The sequence below is a fragment of the Bidens hawaiensis genome, unplaced genomic scaffold (genome assembly GCF_021521415.1).
Source record: "Bidens hawaiensis isolate Kalapana, Puna unplaced genomic scaffold, B.hawaiensis_p1.1 tig00006322_1, whole genome shotgun sequence".
Taxonomy (NCBI): domain Eukaryota; kingdom Viridiplantae; phylum Streptophyta; class Magnoliopsida; order Asterales; family Asteraceae; genus Bidens; species Bidens hawaiensis.
The window spans coordinates 188,306-204,046 of record NW_027491422.1 but is presented as its reverse complement, the minus strand read 5'-3'; the positions used below and the strand labels follow the sequence as shown (position 1 = coordinate 204,046).

Here is a 15,741-nt window from a genome sequence, read left to right as displayed (position 1 = left end):
GATAATGGAGATGATGCAGGTAATGGAGGAGGCTCTTGAAGAGAATGTTGATGCTGCTGCACAGGGGGAGAACCAACCCATACATACACCACCAACTTCACCAAATAGCCCACTACAAACCCAAACCAATGAACCATACATCCCATCCCCACCATCATCACCATTTAACCAATACCAAAGCCCACCTCAAACACATATCCCTACCCAATCACCTACCCAAACCCAAACCCCACCTCAAACTCATACCCGTAGCTCACCCCAAATCTTAAACCAACCATTAACACAAACCCAAACCCAAACCCTAATCCAAGCCCAAGACCAAGCCAATCATGAACCATATATACCACAAACCATCCCACCTAATAAACCTACCAAACACTCAATATCAATCCCCTACCCAAACCCAAACCACTGACCAACCAACTTTTGAAATTACCCATATCTTCACACCAGTTATCCAAACCATAAACCCATTACCCTCCACAAGCACAAATGTCATTGAAAGCCCAACACATGAACTCATCCCAAGTCAAAACCACACAACCACCCCTGACCCTTTTCAGACACTCCTTCCCGATCCCCTTCCCCTGGTGCTTCTTTGTTTAGCAGATATATGGATGTGGAGATTGAGAACACTAGATTGAAAATGAAGAATGATGAATTGAACACTAGATTGAGAACACTAGTAGTGAGGAAAGGACAAATGATGGTAGCTATGAAGGTGATGAATCTGATGGGGGAGAGTAGGAATATGATGTGAATGATATAAATATTGAGAAGGTGGTTGAAAAGGAGGTTGTTGCAGATATGAGTGTGAATGTGGATGAAACTGAAACTAAAAATATTGTGATGACTGAGGCCATAGCTACCAATGCTATTGGTACTGAGCCACAAACTGAGGCAATTATTGACGATGGAGAAGGAACAGAAGAAATTGTGTTGACTGATGAGAATGTTGAGAAAGTGGTGGATGAGGAGATGGAGGATTCAATGGATCAAATTGAAAATTTTCCCAGTGAACCAGAAATGGTGAGGGAAACTGAAGAAGATAAGAGGAAGGATAAGGGGAAAGCAGTTGCTGAAAGTGAAGAGCAACTACATCCATTAAACACTAAAAATGAAAAATCAATGGATGATATATTGGATGTGGATGAAAATGATGAAAAAGTTGCCAAAAGGCATGCTGATATTTTAAGTGAAATATTGGAGAGAGAAAGAATTGCAAAATCTTTGACAAATAAGGAGTTTGAGGAGCAGAAACTATTGTTAGAAGAGGCTGAGATTCAGAAAAATTTAAATGAAGAGGAGGGGCTTGATCAAGAAGTAACTAGTAGTTAACCCGTCCGGTTGACGGGAATATCAACTTAGAAATGTGATTTAGAAATGCATGATGCACCAACTTATGTCAACTTGTGTTTGGGAGTATAATACATTATAGTACTTACAAATTTTTAGATATAAAAATTAAATTACTTCAATGAAGGAAATAGGCCCACATATTGTGAATGAAAACGTAATAAAGGTTATAAGTTACATTCATATTTTGTATGTAAGTCTTTTAGGTATTAATGGTATTTTGTAAAACAAATAACGCATCACACATATGTTTAAACCGTAGTATATAATATACATATCTATAAAATCTTGATATACCAATCTTAAAAAGGTACATACATTAAATTAAAAAAAGAGTACGGACTATTAACACTCAACAATTCATGAGTATTGCGCGACCAAGTAGATATAATAAACAAACTCTACTTCAAACCAAGAACATGCTCGACCCATGCAAACAGATGTTAATTACTTAATTTACAGAGTGTTATGTGACTGCATTTAAATTGCTACTAAAAGAGCAAATATTGCAAAAAAAAGAAAATTAACCTGGAGCGAACCCACTCACACATATTACCAACTGGAAATAAATATTATTCATCCAATAATTAGAGTTATTTGAACAAATATCTTACAATATACTACTTTAATAATATTGATATTTTAATCTTATAAAGGTAAAATCTTTACCTTTTTTAACATTTTAAAGTCAGTTTTAAAGTCAAATGTTAAGAGTTCAACTTCACTACTGAGATAAAAACGATAAGCATATTATATCTTTTTTTAACCATCTATGACAATGATCATCTAAGCACAAAAGTAATATAACCTTAACATAAGCTTATATTTACAAAGTCAAAAGTTGACATTGTTTATAGATGAAGTTGGACATGCAGAGTAATAATAGGCTTATTTAAACAATTTGTTATAACTGGTCAAATGGCTCGGTTAAAACCAGGCAAACGGATTGGTTTTAGCGTGAGTTAAAAAATAAAGCACATACTAACATACGTTTTTAAGCCAACGCCACTAACTTTGCCCAATTTATTACCAACAGGCCCATGTGCCAATAAAATTGAAAAGTATCAATTTGCCCAAGAATAAAGCAAACTAAAATACTAGATAATGACCCATAACCCATGACTCGCACTTGATACTTGATTCCAGAACCTGCACCTCGTTGACCTGTCAAAATTAACCCAAAACTACCATCCATTATACAAAACAAAGAATAAACAATTTTGACATGGTATGTATATATAAACAATAATGGAAGTAGAGAGTATAAAATAAACAGATAAACATACCTGGGTTTTTTCCAGCTTTGTATGCTAAAGGCTCGGAATTCAGTCGTAATTTGCCAGTAGTCTGATTTGTAGTAGAGATTTAAAATTACATAAAACAATTCTGAAATAAACTGAAAATCAAAATAATATAAGAAATTCGCACCTGCCCTCTAGAGCTGGAATATACACAAATTAGAGGATAATTCAATTCAGTCCACTTAAAAACTAAGCCAAACTGATAACCCAAAACACAAACACATCACATAAATATATAGCAATAGCAATAGCAACAAAACTGCTTAAACTATGTTTAAAAAGTTTAAGAATACCACTATAGAAGTAATCATATTCTTTTCACTAATTTTATCATGCTTTTGCTTCTTAGTGCCGGCTTTCAGACCCTTGCCAAGGAGGCTGCAGTCACATAAATACAACAATGTCAGCGGAAAATTTTAAAAAGTTTTAAAAATCAAATAATAAAAAATGTTTTTATATTCAACTTTCTTCTCATGAAATACATGAGCACATAACCAAAAGACAACATATCATCCCTCCTACTTTGCTCTACAATTATAGCAAGAAAACATTTGTTGTGACATAAAACAACTCATTTCCACTCAAATTTTTCCTTAAATCAATTCCAATACCTATATGGGGTATGCTTGTGTGTCTGAGTATCTTCATACTTCATTTGCAAGACCATTATCGGTAATGTAAACCCGTTTTAATACATGATTTGCCTTCCGTTTCAATACCTTTTAGTTGTGACAGAAACTTAATTAATGGAAAACTTTAAAATGTGGCAGAAACTTATACTAACGGAAAAGGATTATTTTAGCTCACCTCAAAGCTTTTGAGCTTTCCTGATTATATATAAAGAAAGTATCGTCTTGCCTGATGCTTCGTGCCCATAATTGTCAACAATTTTTCGATGTAACGTAAACTTAAAGAGTAAAACTTACAAACCAAAAAGATTAAATAATATAATATGTATCATTATACCTTTGGTAGTCCTCCAATTCCAAAGGCAAGATCAAGCTTTAACGAACCAGTGGATATTACGAGTTTGACTTATACTCTGAGAAACTAGTGCAAGAATTGCATAGAAACCGGTAAATAAAAGAAGATAACTAACTCATCAGTATATTAAAATCAAGTTATCAACTTAAATGCCAAGATTAAGAGTGTTTATGTAATCAAAACAATAATGTAAACCAAATGCAGAAAAGAATATCACCTCAGGCTCACTGCTATTTGAATTGCAAATGGTTGTATACTTTAAAATATAACTTTATTTCATAAAAAAACCTGTGCAACTATGATTGTAAATCCCTCTTTATCCATCACTGTAGATTTTTAATTACTGCAACCAAAACACAAAATAAAATAGTTATCAACCGGAATTGAAAATTGGAATCAAGTAACTGAATGTTTTAAACATGTAAACTCATACCTGAGTGTTTACATGATGATCTTCACATATGTGAACGAAAAATCCATTATGCCAAATACAAACTCCATCATCTTCACCTAATTAAAGAAGAAGATGAGCAACATAAAATTGTAACCTAAGATATCACTAAAGCGAAAAAAAAAACTTCAAAAAACCGAAAACAAACAATACGAATATGTAAATTAATTCTTAAAAACAACACCATGTAATCGTATCAAAACCAAACATTGAAATTCATCTATCATTCAAACAATATCAAAACCGAACCTGGTATCTGAATGGCCGACATACGCGTAATCTTCCTTTATAACCGCTTAGGTTCGATTTCGTAGATTAGAGAGTGAAGGGCCGGATCGATTGAAGGAATCAGAGCAATACAATAATCTTCTTTGTCGATTGAGGATACTCATCATCATGTCTGTGATATGATAGGTTTTAGATGACGATGTGGGGAGAAAAATAAGGGGAACTTAACTGTAGGAGCGTAACGAGTGAGATTGCAAAACTGACATGAAAACTGTTGTTTAAGTGGTCATCTACGGTCATGATTTCTTATTAGAGAATTTATAGGGCTTAGATTTAAGGAAAAATCAGTTGTAGCCTTCCTCACTCTTCTCTGGCCATATAATATATAATTGAGAGCTTGATCAAGTTAAAACAAAATAAAGAGGTTGATAACTCCCTTGTTGTGGTCATTTTAATTTTGAAAATGTTTGAACGAGAGGCTCCAACTTCAACCATTGCTGAAAACATTACTGAAGAATCCGATAAGAAGTTGGTGACTGATGAAGCTGGAGAGCCAATAATCAAACTTTATCTAAGAATTGGTTATAATATGCTGAAAAAGTGGTTGAAAAGGATGCTTGGGAAAAGTCTGATGATGATAAATTTGGAAAGAAATACTCAAGGAAGAGGAGTAGATATGATGGCAGAGATGATGATGAAGATGAACCTCAGAGGAAGAGGACTGACAAGTCTGATAAGCCTGAATACTTTGTGGAAAGTCCAAAAGAGAAGGAAAGCCATGTTGAGGTTGTTCCTATTCAAATTGTTATGCCTGATGAGTTTGTATATGAGCCGAGGATTGAGGCTCTTGATGAATTTTCTGATGAAGCTGATGATATTGTTGACTCCCCTAATGTTGATATGACTGATGAACATAGGGAGAATATACATACCATATTGGATAATGCAAGGAGGAATGACCAAAGAATCATGGGATTGATCAAACATGGATATAAGTTTGAAACCATGGCTCCAATGACTGATGAGGTGCTGCGGGAGTTGATTGATGGTGAGGCGGAGGATATTAAAAGAAAGTGGAGAAAAAGAACCGTGACTCACAGAAGTTTAGGGATTACTTGAGAATACATGGGTTCTCTGAAAAGCAGCTGAGCCACATGAAGTTCAGTGAGCTGGAAGAAGCCTACCATGTTACTATTGAGGCTTATAAACGGGATGAGTTAGAGAGGATAAAGAAAGCTGGTAACCAAGCTGAAAGACTTGAAAGGCTTTATGCCAAATTTGATGGAAAGTGCAAGCTATTGATTGATCATGGATTCTCTTTTGAACTGGTTATCAATCTAACCAGGGATCAGGTTAAAGTTCATCATAAAAGACTATTAAGAAAGGTTAAATTTCAAGAACCAACAAAAAGACCTAGGATAATGACCCTTGTTGAGAAGGAGAAGAAGCAATGGGAGGATGAACAGTTGAAACTCTTTGAAAGGTATCAGGAAGCTAGGGGGAACTGAAGAAACTAAAAGCATGAGCAGATCCGAAAAACTCTCCTTGTACCAGTCTGAAAAGAAAAGGCATGATAATGAAAAAGCTGAGTCATCAAAAGCTTCCAAGTTTCCTCCTTTTGTAATTGTGAAACATAAACCAGTTGAACACCTTGAGCAATGGTTGATGAGAACAAGATCAAGACCCTTAAAGGCTTGATGCTTAGCAAAGGGATGGCTGAAGGTGTATTTGACAACCTTGGAAAGGGTCATCTAAAGGAATTATTTTATGAACCAAAGGTTGAATGAGAAAGACTGGAGGCTGAACAGCGGAAACTCTTACAATTCCAGTGTGGACCAAGGGGGAACGTATTGAAAATAAAAGTTATGTCCCTGCAGATAAGGAACTAATGGAAATGATTACAACCTTGGCAAGGAAAGGAGAAAAGTATTTGCAGCTTATTTTATTGTCAAAGGAGAAAATAATTGATATGTTTGAGAAAGCTGGGCATGTGAGGGCCAATATTCCTAAGAAGAAAATTGCTTCTAGGCCCTCAGCTGTATGTCTCCCAATTCCCACAACTAGAGCCTCTCATCAAAGACAACAAAGGCCACCTTTTGATGTGGACCTACCAAAGAGGCTGTACATTGATTCACAGTCTGAAACACTAAAAATAATCATGTCTAGTGGTGATTTGAAGGAGGTGATATTCAGAGATGATTTCTTGCAGTTCAAGAGGGAGTAGCTGGCTGAGATGGCAACTATGAATCCGTATGACTACTATGAAAGATATAGGTTTGCTGGAAGACAACTAAATGATTTTTCTAAACATCTCAAGGACCAGGCTACAAAGGGGTTCCCCATGCTTAACAAGAAAATAAAATTGGAACTCTCTCAGTTTGAAAAGAAACAAGAGGTTGAAGAGGATGAGAGAGATCAAGTATACTGAAGAGACATTCAAGGCAAAGAACAAAAGCAAGAACCCTCTTTTAACTATGATGGAATGTATTAATATGAGGCTGCAGATGACAAGGCCAAATTGTGAAGTCCAGATAAATGGAAGGATTGCTAGCGTTGACGTTGATGATAAAGATGGATCCTTCATTCTCAGAAACTCTAATCGACGGGCCTTGGGCATCATAAAGGAGGACACTGACTTATAATATCTGCATATGGAGGGTCTTGGTTTATTTTGAGTTGTAAACAGTTTGGAATGTGTTTTGTTATATCATGGCGCATAAGTCCATATGCAGCGCATATGTACATATACGACACATAACTTATACGACGTATATGACATATCCGCCGTATATGTGCTACGGAAGTCTATAAATACTAGATTACGTGTTTCATTAAGAAGTTGTTCATTCGAGAGTACTTTAGCTGACAAATTGTAATATCTATATTGTACTGAACTGTTTGCTAATTAATATAAGTGAAGAGATTAAAAGTATAACTTGTGTTTATTCCGTCTCATTATTAATTCCGCACAAGTTCTAGATTGTCATATCGATCATACTTGTCAATAGCACGACGTCTTTTCAAGTGGTATAAGAGCTTTGAATCATTTTCTACTTGGGAGAACACAAGTATCACCACTTATCATCGGGTTTTCAATAAAAATAGAAGAATTCACCGTCAAAATTTAACCAAATTGTCACAAGAGTCACATTACTAGTTATCATCAAACCTACCAAGTTTCAGACTCTTACAAAGTGTTTTGCGGCTTCAAAGTTTCAAGAATGAGTTATCGCGTACATGTTTTGAGAACGGGTATATTATCCGGTGCATAAGTCTCATAACGCATAAGTGTTTCAGCGTTAAGTGACTAATCCGTTGTTTGTGACTTATACGCTACTTGACTTTTATCCGCTGCTAGGACTTATCCTCTTGAAGATATATGTTTTCCAAGTCATATACAGGGTTGAATACTTATCCGTTGAAGAATACTTATATGGACATAAGACATATCAATAGAGATGGTTTTTGAGAAAAATGGAGAACATGAATGCTTTAGTGTCTCAAGCATCTGGCTTGCTTCTCAATTTTAGTTTGGAGAATGAGATGGGTACTTCCAACAACTCTCCAAAGCTTCTCAAGATGAAGGACTATCCTTCATGGGCCGACAAGTTCAAAACCTATGTTCTAGCTTTGAACTACGATACTTGGACTGTTGTTGAAGAAATATATATAATTCCTAAAAATGAGAATGGAGCAAGTTGTTGTTTATCTCAATTGCTGATGGAGATCAAGCTACTTTTCAGTGGAAAAGAAGATGTTGAACCTTTTCCAACATTCAATCAAGAATGAGATATTTCAATTGTTTCAACATAATGGATCATGCTATTCCATTTCGCAAGCATTGTTGAACAAGGATAGAGGGAATCCGAACATGAGAAAGTGTAAAATGGTCCTCCTAAAGAAAGGGTTTGATATCTTTACCATGGTAAACGGAGAAACTTTTGCTCAACTGATTGAAAGATATTGTCTTCCGGTGAATGAAATGAAGTGCTTGGGAATTGAAAAGCTTGACTACGAGTACATTGATAAGTTGGCTGATGCTTTACCTGAGAAGTGGGATACCTTCATGATGATCCAACAAGCCAATCTTGTTGCATATGCACGTCTTAACTTGGCAAGGCCCATAGAGAAATTGGAAGCACAAGAGTTGGAACTTAGGAAGAAACAGAAAATGAAGAGTTCAATTGCTTCACAATATATTGGGCTTTATTTCAAAAGTTCTCAATCTGTGGTGCCACATTACCCAAAAATCCAAACAACTTATTGTACTGAGAACATGGGAGCTGCACTAGTTGGAAGTCAACAAAGTTTTTCTCAAAGTCGTCAATTTTAAAGTAGTTACTCAAGCAAAATGACATCTAAGCAAAAATCTCACGATTCTAGCTCCAAAACCCAGAACCCTTATGTACTTAACTGTAACATTGTTTTGAACATCGAAAACACTAATGATCTTACTCCTGACAATGTTAAAGAACATATGGCATTTTTGGGATCGATGTTTGAGTCTTATGAGTGCCTAATTGCTGGAAGAATAGACAAATTTAACATGACAAAGGAAGATTATGATCAAATTGATCCCAAAGAAATGGAGATGCGAGACATTAGATGGTGCATGGCTAGTGTTATAAGAAGCGCTCAAAGGTTTAAGGAGATTTCTGGAAGAAATTGCGATGATGATTATGCATCCAAGCTTGTGTTTGAGAAGTCGAAGGTAAGATGCTTTAAATAAAAGGGAAAAGAGCATTTGAAAAGAGAATGCACAAACAAGAAAGTTGCTGATAATGGGTCAAATCCATTTGGTAGAGACTATACCAAGCAAGCAATCTACCACAAAAATTCCTCGACTCAAAGTGATCCTTTTATCACCAAGAAATCAAGTGAAGCCTCTACTTCTCAAAAGGCATGTCATGCTTCACAAGTGGATGAAGGTTTTAACCGGAACAACTATTTTCAAGCTAATATTGCTGAGGTAGTAAAGACTAAAGAAGAGAAGAATGCTAAGGGTGTGATAGCTAAGATAATTGTGAAAGATGTGGATAAAGAGAAAATGGTTTGTGGGGATGAAAACAAGATTGAGTAATCAAATGACCCTGAAGAAGAATCTTACCACGCACTTATAACAAGATTCATCTTATTCCTCTTAATTTCTTTTTAACTATCTTTCCACATGATATTATTGAAAATTTTGCAGGATGGTTTAATGGTGAGGAATTGCCTCATGGAAAGATAGAGAATTTGGTGAGGATGATGACGAAGTTTTGGCTAAAGATTCTCAAGCTGAAGAATCTGGAAAAGTTGTTGAAAGGACTGAACATGCTCAATATACGCTGATGGGAAATCAGGTAATTTCTCAATCTAATGTGTTTATTTGTGAGAAATGTGAATTATTATGTGATGAGTGTGAGTTTAAAAATATAGAAACTAAGACTCTTAGAACAAGTTATGATGCTATATTTCAAAATTTTAAAAGAGTAAAGAAGCTAATGATAAATTGCAAAAGTGTGAAAAGAGCTTGTGAATAGATTTTACAGGATGAGAACACTGTCTTAATGCTTAAACACGCTGTTGAAGTTACATATTGCTATCAATAGACATATTGATGAAAATTCCTCCCTAAAAAAGTTACAGTCAATTAAGATTGAAACTAAGAAAGTGGACTTGAAACTAAAATGTTATGTTAGGTTATATATTTTAGACCAACACGTCGAATCATTACGCGTTTATAATAAAAAAATTATTGAAGGACAAAAAGATGTTATAACGAGTAATTGAAGATGTTTAGGGTGAATTAAATGGGTTTAGTTATAATACATTCGTTCTTCACCAAGGGCAGATGGCTTAAAGACCAAGCCATGTGGACTAGTATAAATAGATGATTAGGTATTTTGATCTAGTCATGTGTTTTTATCAAAGAGTTTTCCCCCGGAGAAGAGCTCTCACTGGCAATGTTGTAAAAGTAGGTTTCCAAAGCCGAGTAGTTACCGAGTACTTGCTACAAGATATATCGTCGAGGCGAGTTTCTTTAATTCTGCCTAGTTGCTAAGAACTTATTAAAGGCGGTCAACCTCTGTCAGAATCGCATCTAGTCGGTGAACTTGAGCCGATTTTGGCTTAAAAAATAAAGCACAACTCGTATATCTTTAATATTAAAGAATAAATATCATTTTTTTAATAAATTACTAACAATTTTATGAACAATTTATTATTTAAAAATGTATTTCTCTTATTTATATTGATCTTTACTTATTTTATTATAAATATTAGTAAATCTATGATATTTGACATATATATAATATCCAAAAATTAATTTTCTATATATTTACAATGTCCGAGTACTCTCCGAGTACTCCCCGAGTACTCCGAGTACACCCAACTCCCCAGTCGGCCGACTAGGTTCCGGCTAGCGACTTTTGCAACCTTGCTCCCCAGGTGGCCGAACGTTTCTGATTATGTATGTATGTATGTATGTATGTATGTATGTATGTATGTATGTATGAGTGTTCTTCATGCGAATCATTCGGTTAATGAAATCATACTACTACATCTATCTATTTGTGTTTCGATTTCGTTTAAGAGAAAAAGAGTTGCATTTTTACCTTGAAATGGTCTGAATATGACAAGTCTAGCAAGCTTTAATGAACTTTGAACTTTCTAGCAAACTTATGCGTTTTCTAGGATTCTTAAGTCTTTTTAGCAAGCTTTAAAGAACTTTTAACTTTCTATTAAACTTAGGTGTCTTCTAGGATTTTTAAGTCTTTCTAGCTGATTGGTTTTGTAAATTCGAGCAAGTTTGATGTTTGTAAACTATTCAAGCAAACTTAGTCGTTTTATTGAATGTTTGACTCGTTCGAGCAAGATTTACATTTGAATATGTTTGAATATGTTGATTTTAGCAAGCTTAAACTCTAGCCAACTTAGTTGTTTTATAGATTGTTTAGGTCATTCCAGCAAGCTTGATGGATGAATATGTGATTACTAGCAAGATTTGATATTGTTAAGCTATTCTAGCAAACTGCTAATTTAATTGACTGTTTGAGATATCCAAGCAAGCATGATGATTATTTGTGAACAAATGATTTATTATCGGGTATACTATGATGAATTAATACTTTCAAATAAACCTAGATGTTTAGAAAGTTAGGTTTCTCTAGCACACTTGATAATTATGTGATACATGTCTATTTCGGGTACACTTTGTGTTTAGAGCATAGTTTTATATCATAGGATAAATAAGTCTTCTCTAGCACACTTTGCACTTTTGAATTATTTTCGGGCACACATTTGTATTAAAATGAACTTGAATGAATATTTGTTAACTTTTATAAGATTTCGAGCAAGGTTTGTGATGTTCAAATATTCGAGCAGGGTTGACAATTAGAAATACTTCTAAGTTGTTCTTTTTGGGTTTTATATATTGATTCCTAGCAAGGTTGCATATTTGATGATTTATACTTGATTATTTGTCTTGTCATTTATTTCTCGAGCAATCTTGTATTTCGAGTAAGCTTCCTTCATTTTATTCATACAGTATTATTTTTATTTATCTTTGTAACATCTGAGAAACTTTGGAACGAGCAAGCTTTGCAAATAGACAATTACCCAGCAAGCTTTGAAACATAAACCTTTCCTAGCATGCTTTGTGTAAAGAAAACATAATCGAGCAAGCTTTATGCTAAGATATTTTAAAATTGATTTTTTAGAACTAATCATGAACAAAACGACGAAATTCATTTAAAACACACTTTCAAAAGGTATATAAGAGGGATAACTTTCACACTTCTCTTCTCTCTTACCACTATTGCATTATTCCCGCTACTCTTGTTCAAGAATCCTAATAGTTTCTCAAAATTCCCTACCCTAATTTACCAGCCCACTTAATCTAACTCGGTTATTAATTTGTAGAATCACAGATATGGCGAGTGTTCCTACATATCCATTTGAAAAGAAAAACACAATATGTGTGCTCTTTTACAAGTAACTGATGATAACCGCTCAGTTGAGCAAATTATAAGGTGGTTACAACTGTCAAATATATGCTTTGCCCTTACGGAAAGTCCAGTCATTTACAGGAATCATCAATTGGACTATTGGCACTCTGCCGAACTACACGATGATGCAGGAGGTAGGCGAATAGAGGCTACCATGGCTCGACATGAGATAATAATCAGTGAAGAACTTAAAAGGGCAAGCCTGCAACTTCAAGATGTCGTGGAGAACCCTATTCACACTAACACTGAATGACTATTAAAGATATTCTAAACCACTCTGGGATATCAGGGTGACGTCCACGAGGGGCAATTCAAAAAGGGGATGTTCCCACATATGTACCGACATTTAATACATCACATTGTACAAGGTTTTGGACCAAGGAAAGGGTCATGGGCTCTGATGAGTTATGATCTTGCTAATGCCACAGTGGCTGTCATCTTCATACAAACATTTAACTTCTCAAAGATGATATTTGATGGCTTAGCTGCAAACTTAACGAAGTATGATAAGGATTAATTCTTGTTGTATCCAGGATTTTTGCAGATAATCTTTCATCAAGTATTACCTGAGTTTCCAACTTTCGGAACAACACATATTTTGCAAGATCCTAATGTCTACAAAAGGATAGCAAAGTTGGCATCAACAAGCCGATTTAACCCTGATGTGGAGTTTGATCTTTTTCCATGGATTGTGGACAAAAAGTTGTCTATCATGCCTCTCCCAGATCTGTGTTCTGAAGAGGATGATGAGAGTGATGATGAGTTTGATGATGATTCTGATGATGGTGATGATGGAGGTGCAGGAGATGATGATCAAGGTGATGGAGGAATGTTGAAGAAATTTTGATTGATGAGGTTGTTGATGATGCACAGGCACAGGGGGAGAATTTAAACTAGCCCTTACCAACACCACCAGCCACACCAATTAACCCACCCCAACAAACACCATCCCCACCACCACAAAATGAAACATTCATCCCATCCCCACCTCAAACCCAAACCCAAAGCCCAACACATGATCTGTCTTTTCATTAACCTTACATTCCAGAACACATTCCAGCCCACCTAATTAATCTACCAAATACACCTTATCAATCCCCAACTCAAACCGATGACCAACCAACCTATGAAGTTATCCATACCCAAAAATCCTTACTATCAACCCAAAACATAAATCCGCTACCCTCAACAAGCACTTCTCAAAGTCCAAGTCCTACCCATGAACCATTCCAAACCCAAACTTATCCATTCTCAGATCCACCAACCCGGTCCCCTTACCCTGGTGCTTCTCAATTTAGCAGATATTTGGATGTGGCTATAGAAAACACTGGATTGAAGAGGGTATGACAATCTTAAAAATGAGACTGGTGAGTTAAAATCCTAGTTGGCACTTGCACTATCCAAAATTTAAACCCTGAAGGCTGAGCTTGAGAAGACCTCAGGTATACCAACACAGGGGGAGAATTTCTCTGTTGCAAAAATTGTGGTTGATGAAGTGGATGATGATGATAGTGGTGAAAGAAGAATTGATGATCATGAGTATGATGCAGATGAATCTGATGTAGGAGAGCAGGAGTATGATGTAGAGGATGTGATAACAAGTAAGAAGAATGTGGATGAGGAGATAGTTGAGAAGGAGATGGATGTTGATGTAAATGTGGAAGATATGCAGACTAAAAATATTTTAACCACTGAAGCCATAGAAAACGATGCTATTGGCACTGAAACACAAACAAATGTTGTGATTGACAAAGGAGGAGATACTGAAGAGGTGGTTTTGACTGAGGAAGATATTATTGATGAAACTTCCAAGAAGGTTGATGATGAAGATGAGGAGATGAGGGACTTGATTGACCAAATTGAAAATTTTCCCAGTGAACCTGATGAGGTGAGGGAATCTGAGGAAGAAAGGAGGAGAAGAGCAAAACAAAAATCCATTGCTGAGAATGAAGAGCAAGTGGAAACTGTAAACAAATCAATTGATAATGTATTGGAAAAAGATGAAACTTAAGAACAAGCTGCCAAAAGGCATGCTGATATTTTAAATGAGATGATGGAGAGGGAGAGGATTGCTAGATCCTTGACAGAGGAGGAGTTTATACAATAAGAAACTCTAAGGGAATAGGCTCATATTACAAAAACATTGAATGAAGAAGGAGAAATTGAACAAGAAGTCATTGAGGGGCTGATAAAATTGAAAGAAATTGAAGAGGTTGATAATACCTTAGCCCTTGTCATGTATCAGTTCTAACAAGCCCAACTTAATGCTAACACTGCTGATAATATTAATGAAGATTCAAACAAGCAGTTGGTAACTGATGATGCTGGTGAGCCCATTATTGGAAAACTATCAAAGAAATTGGTTAAATATGCAGAAAAGATGGAAGAGGAAGAGAAGAATGAATGGGCAAAAGATGATAAAGATGGTAAATTCAGAAAGAAATATACCAGGAGAAGATGTAGGTATGATGAAAGAGATTATAGTGATGATGAACCAGAAAAGAAAAAGGCTAAAAACTCTGATGAGCCAGAATATTTTGTAGATAGCCCCAAAGAAAAGGAAAGCCATGTTTAGGCTATTCCTATACAAGTGGCCATGCCAGACGATTTTGTCAATGAACCAAGAATTGAAGCCCTGGATTACCTGTCTGATGAAGCTGATAACATTGCTAACTCCCCAACCGTTGAAATGACAGATCAACACAGGGAGAATATACAGTCCATGTTAAATGAAGCAAGTGAGGAAATGAGGAATCATCCTATAATTATGGTATTGATAAAGCATGGTTATAAGTGAAGTGAGAGATATTAAGAGGAGAATGGAAAAAAAAGAATTGAGATTCCTTGAAATAGCGGACATACCTGAAAATGCATGGATTGTCTGATAAAGACTTGAGTAAGATGAAGTTTGATGAGCTTGAAAAAGCATATTTGACTACTGTTGAAACTGTGGAGAAAGAAGAGTTGGAGAGGTTAAGAAAAGAGACAAACCAGAAGGAAAAGATTGAAAGATTATTCAAGAAATATGGTGGAAATGTGAAGTTTTTAATTGATCATGGAGTATCCTTGGAAGTTGCTGATAATCTCACAATGGAACAAGTAGAAGCCCAATTCAGAAAATTTTAAAGAAAGATGAGTCTGACAAAGCTACCAAAACTGCCAAGAGACCAAGGGTTGTCAATCTGGCTGAAAAGGAGAAGGTTGAGAAAAAGAAGAAATGGGAGGATGAACAACTGAAACTTCTTGACAGGCTAATGGAAGATAGGGGGATTGAATGAGACCCAAGGGATGAGCAGAAGTGAAAGATTAGCCTTATATCAGTTTGAACTGAATAAAATTGAACAAGATAAAGTTGAAACATCAAAAGAACCCAAGATTCCCAATGTTGTATATGTTAAACATGAACCAGTTGAACACTTAGAGCCATGGGATG

General features: G+C 35.6%; 1 long non-coding RNA gene across 1 annotated transcript; it reads right to left on the bottom strand.

The window, feature by feature from the left end:
* Window positions 1-3,775: 3,775 nt before the first annotated feature.
* On the bottom strand, window positions 3,776-4,483 carry LOC143631985 (uncharacterized). Its single transcript, XR_013153464.1, has 3 exons — window positions 4,342-4,483; window positions 4,075-4,151; window positions 3,776-3,984 (listed from the first exon to the last, which is right to left on the bottom strand). It is a non-coding gene; the product is annotated as an uncharacterized LOC143631985 (long non-coding RNA).
* Window positions 4,484-15,741: the final 11,258 nt, after the last annotated feature.